This window comes from Octopus bimaculoides, chromosome 5 (genome assembly GCF_001194135.2).
Source record: "Octopus bimaculoides isolate UCB-OBI-ISO-001 chromosome 5, ASM119413v2, whole genome shotgun sequence".
NCBI classification, from domain to species: domain Eukaryota; kingdom Metazoa; phylum Mollusca; class Cephalopoda; order Octopoda; family Octopodidae; genus Octopus; species Octopus bimaculoides.
Window position 1 is genome coordinate 31596442 of NC_068985.1, and position 10017 is coordinate 31606458.

Below are 10017 nucleotides of genomic sequence, written 5' to 3' on the forward strand. Positions count from 1 at the left end.
GTGCTTTGAAACTCTTCAGATGTCCTACCAGTTGAAATCAATGATTTTATTGAATAGAATTTAATTCTACCTTCAGACAGTGAAATATTTCATAAATATTTTACTAATTGGTTTAGATTATTACTAATACTTGTGTTATCATAAACGTAAGTTTATTTCATTATTTATATTTTATTATATGCTTTATTTTAACAATGCTCCACCCCCCAGCCCAAATAAAGCAGTAGTTATAAATTACTCAATAGTTATAATCAACTTTAATGACAAGATTCATTAAATACCATAAAAAAAAAATTAGTCAGTAATGAAACATACATGTAAAAAATTGCATATTTTCGGAGAATTCTTTACATTCATCTCTCTCTCTCTCTAGATTTCATAAGTTTGAATTATATGATTTTAATGTTTTTTTGTTTGTTTTTTTTTAATTAAAAATTATCTGATGCTATGTAGTACTTAAGAAGACAGCCATCTCAAAGAACTGAGGTTCTGAAAGCAAAATGTCTATATACACAATTGAGCTTTCACCTAATTTTTTCATTTTATCTTTCCTTTAGCACCTCATTCTCTATCACCGATCTCTACACTTGCCAACTGCAGTATTCTGCTGCTGGGATCAAATGAGGGTAGAACAACATATTTCATCATCTTTCTGTGAAACCAGTTCTCTTTCTCTTCATCATCTTTACATTGTCCCTCTTCACTCACATCTTATACAGGTCACTCCATCCTTCTATACTACTAATTATCTCTCCCCCTTCGCTGAATATGCTCAAAAACACACACACAAATAAACCTGATCAAATGATTGAAATACTTCATAATTAAAAAAAACAACTGATTGGTAAAATTTGTGAAGAAACCATATGCATGTATGTGTGAATTGTATGTATACATAAATGTGCATGTGCATTGTATACATGGATGTATATATGCCTAACCCATGACAGCAGTCCCACTAATAATAGCATGGAAAATGGATGTTAAGTGATGATGATGATGATGATGATATATATATATATATATATATATATATATATATATATATATATATATATATATATATAAAAACATAAAGGCACATTTAGATTCATTATGAACAAGAATTGTGTATTGATGTACAGTTGATATAGTTGCAATAGAACCATATCATTATTGGCAGATTATAGAATAAGATGAGTATAGCTAACATGAGAGGGATAAACTGAATTTGAAGAACGAAAATGGATACAACATTGTCACTGTCCCAAGAGGGTTCAACATGCTAGAAACTTCTTTCAGTCACTGGTGAAGTTTTTGCAGAAGGTTTCAACTCAAGTGACACACCTATACAATTAGTGTTGGTTGTCAGTTTTCCATGGGTTATTTGACTTCAATGCACATAACCTAATGTATGATGTCTTGATAGCTCCAGTGGTTGTAGTGATGGCTGTAATTGCTAAGCAATTGTTTTATTACCAGAACATTCCAGTCAATAAAATCCACTATGTTAAATACTGATAAAGATAAAGTAAAGAACAAAAAAGACAAGAATACAGGGGTAAAATAAGAGTGATAAATGATTATTTTGAAGAATGATAGCAGCAATAACTTTGGGACTGTAAATCAAAATGATAAGGCAATGATCAAGATATATTTTTTATGAAGAAATCTGTAATAGTTTCTTTTCATTTTCCATCCCACATTTTCGTTATTCTCTAAAACTAAAGAATAGTAGTGAGTTCAATTTCAATTTTTTCCAACTGAAATGTCATAGTAATAAAAACACGTTTACAAGCATCACATAAACAGAATTTTTTAGATTCATGTTGAATTATTCAAAATTATATAATGTAATATTCAGTAATAGTTTTTTTTATACTTTCAGTTTTTATCAGAATACAACATGAAGCAGTATTTCAGCAGCCAGTTAATAATTTTCACCTTCTGTTGTATTGGAGTGATATTGTCTGGAGGAATTTGGGAAGGAAATCATGAAAATGCTGACAAGAACTTACTATCATTGATCACCAGAGCTGCAGTAGCAACACGAGACAATGCACTTATGGCACCACCAAGTGGATATCAAGGTCGAATGCCATCATATTATATACGAACCCAAAGAGAACTCAAAAGAGAACCAAACTGGATATGGATGCCATCCCATGGCTATGTTCCTGTCCCAGAGCCTTCCAATGTTAGAAGTTCTGAAAGTCGTGGTAGCACTATTTTGAGATATGGTTAAATATGAAATCATCTTGGAATAACATGAACATTTAAGTAACTGCTAACATTGGATAACTCTGTATTTCTCTTGTTTCTTACAATGACACATACATTTTGGATTTCACATTCCCACATAAAAATAAATTTACAATACCTCTATAGCAATTTGTCTGATTCTTATTATGGCCATAAAGCAAGGTTCTTAGTTTTGTATTTGACAAATGCAATATAAGCAATTTAAAGCAAATAAACATCATAATGAAGCTTATTTTTTAACAACAGGTTGAAAATAAGATCATAACAAAGTATAATAAAACTTAAAACAGAAGGTATAAATTTTGTATTTCTGTACAAAATAAGAATTATTCTTTATGTATGTGTATATAAAGAATTTTGCAGATATTGCATTAAAAGAAACACCTAATGTGTCTCATATGCTGAAGTTTGACCACTAACATGATGATTTACTGAAAACAAATTGAAGTGGTAGAAAAATAGATAAGATTTAAGTTGTCTTCAATGTGATATAGTATCACAAATAGTAGACTGGGGTACAGTATGGATAATGACATGTATTGAAGATTGAAAAAAAAAAGAAAAAGGTTTTTCTTTCCACACAAAAGAGAGATTGATGTGTTTTCTAACACATTAAAATATTGAAAGAAGACCGAGAACTACTTCATATTCATATGAATTAAGATAAATATGATTGATAGTTTGTAATAGAAACTGATCTCTAAACTATACTGTGAGAATGACTAAGAATTAGAAGCAATAGAAGTTTTGCTCCAAGTGAAAATTGATGAAATGACTCTATGGTAGTAATTGATGATTTGTTTTAAAAACTGAAGAAAACTGGAGGAAGAAAATGCCACAGACAGAAAATAAACAGTATAACAAAAATGAGGGTGATTGTAACAAAGTGTAGCAATTATAAATAGATAATATTGACAAATTCTTATTTCTACTGTATTCAACAATTACCAAAAGTAAATTATTTGGAATTTGAAATTTACATTTTTTCCAGGATGTTTCTGCAAATTCACATTTATTGATAAATTTTTAAAAATAATGATAATGTAGCTCAACTAATAAGATGTGAAGTGGAAGAGATGTCAATTTTCCAATAAAGACAAGTAAAAGAAGAGAACTGAATGAAAGCATTTTGAATCACAATCAATTTTAGCCTATTTTTAATAACAATAACTTGGGATGATCTTGCCTACCATCTATTTTCTCTGTAAACAATAAATTCAACTAGAAGGAATATATAAAGCTAACACAATGTCATTATATTGAAAGAAAAACATTCATTTTAACACTTTTCTGTGTTGAATGATGGTCATTATAATGAGTTCCATAATTCACTAGAATTTTAATAAAGACTTGGTGTAATTTCAGGATATTTGGGATAAGCACACAAGACTAGCAATTGACAGAAGACTAATCAATTCTTTGATCAACTACTTTTCTTTAATGGTTCTTACTTCATTTGGTTTGACCAGAGTCACTCAACAATAAGCTCCAATTAACTGAAGAAAGAATTGTAAATTATATATATCATGCTGCTCTTTTTTGAATCATTTAAATTAATACTAAAGTTAAATGAAAGACTATCTATTTTACAGTTTCTATTTCACTTCAGAAATGTTTTCTTCTCTACCAAAGAGATTTAGAATAAATCAAAGCTGGGGTTCCCTTCTCTTCCTGTAATAGAGTTAATTATGAATTAAGTGGCAAATAACAGTTGCAAACTACAGACTGCAATGGTTTCCATCTTTTTTCCTTAAAATTTACACATAATATTTTTCAATATTTTTGAATCACACTACAAATTATTTCACCAGTTCCTTTAAGACACCCAGCCTATTTCTAAATTTTCAATAATGCAAAAAGATATTTTTGCAAGACATGTAATCCTTAATCTTGTCCCCACTAGTTGGTTTTGGACTCTTGGTAAAAATAAAATGATTTCACTGAATGTCATTAGTTTCACACTAAAAATAAGCATTGGGGTTATTCAATGAACTATATGGCTTCCTAACAAATTTATGGCTTTGTGTCAAGGATGTGAAAAATTAGGTAAACTGATAAATTATTTCTTCAGTTCTATATTAACAATATTCATTTGAGGGAGAAGCAGTAGTAGTGCATCAGACTAAATGCTATACAATACTACATGCAGTATCCTGTGGTATTGTGTCATAAATTAGGTAAACTGACAATATATTTCAAAATATTCTTTTACTCTTTTACTGGGTTCTGTCATTGGACTGCAAGCATGCTAAGGTTCAAATTTAAGGGTTCCAGTATTTATTTCAGCCTGGTACTTATTCTATTGATCTCTGTTTGTCAAAACATTATGTTATATGAGACATAAGAGACATAACATAAATATGCACATGCATACTTGCATTTGCACACACATGCATGCATACAGACAGACAGACAGGCAGGCAGGCAGGCAGGCAGACACACACACACACACACACACACACACACACACACACACACACACACACACACACACACAAACGCACACACACACAATGGGCTTTTACAGTTTCAAGCAACTGAATTCCACTCACAAGGCACTGCTTAGTAAAAGACATTTGTTCATAGCGCTCTGAAGCAGGGCTGAATCCAAAATGTTTGCGAAGCAAACTTCTTAACTACACAGCTGTGCATGCATCAATGTATCAGGTAAGAAATTTAGTTAAACATTATTTGCTTGACTATTCATTATGGATGGTATCCATCAATGGGTAATTAAGCTTTATAAGTTTCCTGAAAGGTAGGAAATGTTAGATGTTGCATTCATGCTTCTGAAAACAACAGTGTTAGTATGTAAAGTGAAAAGGCTCAAAGTGGGAATCAAACCCAGTCATAAACACAACTAATGTGAGACTCACCATCTACTTTAGGTTCACCTCATTTTGTACAAAAGCTGTAGCTGAGACTCAAACCCATTCATTATATTAGTAATTTCTTCTAATTTACAATACCTACCAGGCCCATGAACCACACCCAGCTCTAAATGCAGACATCTCATAGGATGGATCCTATGAACCTTCATGACAAAATAGCCAGTAGCGATGCTTACTCTATGTAAAACCTTAGTTCTGAGCAGATTGGATTACTGCTCATAGCTTGGTTTACTAGCTCATGTGGTCTCATAGATGAAATTGAAGAGTTATAAAGAATGTTCACCCATAAAATAACGTTGGTTAAAAGACTTGATAACTGAGAACGTCTGAAAGCTCTGTATGTCTACTCTCTTGAATGTTGAAGAGAGAGACATACTATCATATACAGGAAAATCCTGCAGGAGCATGTTACAAACTTTGGCATTAGAGAGAATTTTAAAGCAGAAACTGGGAGATACTGTCAGCTTCCAAATATACCACTTTTGAAATCACGAGCAAAAACACTCTATTGTACCAGTCTGATATTCAGAGGTCCTCAAATTGTTCAACTGCCTATCTAAAGGGACCTCTACTGAAACATTAAAAAAAAAAACATTGGATAAACTACTAATGATGATACCATATCATTCAACCATTCAAGGATACACTCAGGGAAGATCAGCTGCTATAAACCCAATCATAGATCAACTTCCAGCCATAAAATGACAACAAAATTGATAGAAAATAAATTAAGGCAGTGCTTTAGCATGGCCACAGTCCTGCAACTGAAACCGTTAAAAGAATAAAAGTAAAGAAAGGCTGATGATGATAGGTAATATAGGATAAATTGAAATTTGTGGACACTTTCATTACTTATATTTGATCCAGAATTTCTCAAATTTCGAAATTTGTTTTGAGAATTTATCCCTAACACCTGTGAAGTAAGTCATACATTATGATGATAAAAGCAAATATTGTTTATCATAAAGCAAAAACTTTGTGCCATAATGTTTAAATAACATATATATGAGCATAGAACTGTGAAGAATCTTTCACTAAGGACACTAGCAAAATCCATGTGTTTGCACTATACTTGAATACGTAGAACAGTACTAAATTTATCTAACAACAGTAATGTTTCCTTACAAAGCCATATTATTGGTTTTCTGTATTTTTAACTATATTTTGTTTAAAAGATTAATAAACTACTACTTTGCTTTAGCCAACTGAATATGTCATGAAGGTTGCTCCCATGAAGGTGAACCCATATAAAGAGATTGTAAAACAATAGCACTAAATAAAAAAGCTCAATTAAGAACTGTTTGTTTTCATAATTTCATTATTTTCTATAAAAACATTTCATAAGAACTAGAAGGATTTATTCATTTGTTTTACGTTCATTCTCCTTGCTAACAAGAGCATGTATTAACAAGAGACATTATCTTATAGCCATATGCACCTCCAAGCATTTAATACTTAACTGTTTTTCAAGTAAGGGATCTTTTATTTCACACATCTCTGAAGGTATGAAGGTATTTGTTGATAGGAGAAATACCAACAACAATGAATAACTTTTGGTAAATACAGTTCTATATTTGAGAGAAGCGCAGGCTACTAACCCCAAGATTTCAAGTTCGATTCCAGGCAGTGACCTGAATAATAATGAGAATAACATCAAAGAATACCTTAGGAATGAGAACCCAGGTTTGAAATTTCCCCAAGACACCTGATGAAGGCTGGAGGGTATATCAGCCGAAACGTTGTGTTAACAACAAACAAGATGAGGACAAATATCCATCAAATGTAAATAATGTTTCAGTAAATAATTTTCATAGCGTGTAAATATACATAAACACACAGAAACACACACACATGCATAAACAAGAGAGTGAATTTGGTAGAAGGAAACTGAAAAATGCTCCTCTTTATGTATATAAGCATCTGTGTGTGTATGTGTGTGTGTGAGAGAGAGAGAGAGAGAGAGAGAGAAAGAGTGAGCTGGTGTCGCCTTGTCTTGATATTGTGTGATTGTTGTGAGTGTCACTGTCATACAAGTAGTGCTCTTAGTTACCAATCTTTTGTGAAAACATGTCTGGTCATGGGGGAAATGTTACCTTACTTGGAAACAAATGAGAGTTAGTAACAGGAATGGCATCCAGCTGTAGAAAATCTACCTCAACAAATTCAATCTAACCCATGCAAGCATGGAAAAGAGGATGGTAAAATGATGATGATGATGGTGATGATTACACACACACACACACACAGAGGTTTATTTCAGTTTCTATCAAATTCACTCACAAGGCTTTGGCTGGCCTGAGGCTACAGTAGAAGGCACTTGCCCAAAGTGTTGTACAGCAGAGCTGAACCAAAAGCCATATGTTTAGGAAGTGAAGAAGTAACCACACAGCCATGCTTGCATCTATGCATAGTAAATAAAGAATGATTTTAATGATAGCAGGGAATAAATAATAATGAAAAAAGAAGCAGTTAACAAATAGCATTCACTGTAATATGTTGAAATTTTAGGAATTAGTGTTGATGATGGTGTATTTACAGCCTATTCAATCTTTAAATTTTTTAAATACAGAAAGATCAATATTAACTGAAATGAAGCATCAATCATTTTATACAGTTATTGTTTGTCGCACTGATGAAATGAACATTGCAAAAGTAACATTTTACATCTAGGCATGACATATTAATTAAAAATATACAAATTCAGGAATGGTTGTGTGGTAAGAAGTTCGTTTCCCAACCACATGAATCTAGGTTCAGTCCCACTACATGGCACCACCTTGGGCAAGTGACTTCTCCTGTAATCACAGGTTGATCAAAGTCTTGAAAGTGCATTTGGAGTGTATTTTGCCATTGTGTATGTGTGTGTGTGTGTGTGTGTGTGTGTGTGTGTGTGTGTGTGTGCATGCATGCGTGAATGCTCTTTCAGTCTTAACATCACATCATAGGTGTAAAAGAGTGTTACAGTCAGGCAAGCAGTGTTGTTTGGTTCCGATCATCTATAAAATCTGGTCAGGGGGAAATATTACCTCAGTTGGAAACAGGTGAGGGTTGTTAACAGGAAGGGCATCCAACCACAGTAAATCTGCCTCATCAAATTCTGCCTGACCCATACAAGCATGGAAAAGTGGACATTAAAATGATGATGAAGAAGAATTCATTTGCCCCAAAATTAATATGATACTGCCTAACAAATAAAAACTATGAAATCATCCATAATAGCATTTAACCTTTTTGATACCAAATTATCTCAGATTACTCAAAGTCCTATCATACAAAACTCTCACTTTTAAAGGGCTTGTATTTAAATTAAAACACTCCCTTATATTTTTGTGTAAAAATCCTTTAAGATATGTTAATTGTTTCTATTGACATTTAAGATAATCAAGAACTGGAAGGGATTTAATAAAATAAGCAACTTTTGCATTATGAAGATTTTGGAACATAACTTAAAATATTCTTACATAAAATTCTAAGGGAATGTACTCAAGAAATATAAACATGAATGAGTTAATAGTGTTTCTTAACCCTAACCCTAAAGAAGCTGGGTGATTCATTTTCCTATTAAAATCCAACAGTGAGGCTAAAAAATCAACCTTTCTCTATAACTTGGAATGTTAATGGTATTTATTTCAGTAGTATCATAAATTTCAAGGAGTATTTTGAGATTTAAAGAAATTGAAAGGGAGTACTCATTAGTATCATTCTGTCTTTAATAAAACATGTTAGCTGTATATTTTAAAGTATCACAAAAGACTAGGGTCATTTTAAACTATATAAACTGTGGCAATGTAAAATACTGGTTTCAAATTTTTGCACAAAGCCAGTAATTTCAAGGGAAGGAGTAAATTGAAAACATTGACTCAAGTGCTCAACTGGTACTTATTTTATTAACACCAAAAAGGATGAAAAACAAATTTGATCTCAGCAGAATTTGAGCTCAGAATGTAAAGACAGACGAAATGCCAAGAAGCATGCTTGAAGAGAAGGAAGACTGAATATTGATGTAGCAGTTGAAAGTTACAGAATATTCATCTGGTATGTCTTTTGAAATATGTGTAGAGTGTAACTATCTATTCCATTCCTTTCACCCACAGATTGCATAACCAGCAACTTTCATTGGTATATGCTGGAGTTGCATAGTTGTGGTCATCTTATTGGAATTTCTATCTAATTCAATATGGGATGAGTGTATTGGATACACTAATTAATAAACTTCATTGATCAATTATCATTTACTTTGTGTTATCTATAAAGCCTTGTCTATGCTTGAGGCTAATCGACTGTCTGTTCCATGGCCATTTTGGATCTCACTAATTTATTATATATATATATATAAATGTATATATACATATACAGTTATTCACTCTGTGAAGATTATAACATACAAATTTGATATACATGCCTTGGATTGGTAAAGTGCTCTTTTAATAATTGATCAAAGTATAACTAATTCATTGGTTAATCAAAAAGTACAACCTTTACACTGTAATTTGAAAACTCTGCTAGCCAGATTTCTGCATGAAGTGCTGCTGAGGGGGAACACCAGGATTTTACCTGTCCCTTCAATTTTATATTTAAAAATTGTCACTTCAAATCAGAGAATAAATATCATTATGATATATATTATATTATTTACATTATTTACATTTGACGGATATTTGTCCTCATCTTGTTTGTTGTTAACACAATGTTTCGGCTGATATACCCTCCAGCCTTCGTCAGGTGTCTTGGGGAAATTTCGAACCTGGGTTCTCATTCCTAACGATGTTACTATTATTATTATATTATTATTATTATTATTATTATTACTATTATTAATCAGGTTGCTGCCGTGAATCGAACTCGGAACCTTGGGGTTAGTAGCCCGCGCTCTTAACCACTACGC

General features: G+C 32.2%; 1 protein-coding gene and 1 long non-coding RNA gene across 2 annotated transcripts in view; one reads left to right on the top strand and one right to left on the bottom strand.

Moving 5' to 3' along the window:
* LOC106867875 (uncharacterized) overlaps positions 1–2366 on the top strand; it is an 8012-nt gene extending 5646 nt beyond the window's left edge. The window contains exon 2 of the long non-coding RNA XR_001409193.2: positions 1868–2366. This is a non-coding gene — a long non-coding RNA (uncharacterized LOC106867875). The remainder of the gene's footprint in view (positions 1–1867) is intronic.
* Positions 1–10017, bottom strand: part of LOC106867874 (selenoprotein S) — a 216684-nt gene that overhangs the window by 56971 nt on the left and 149696 nt on the right. The window lies entirely within an intron of this gene.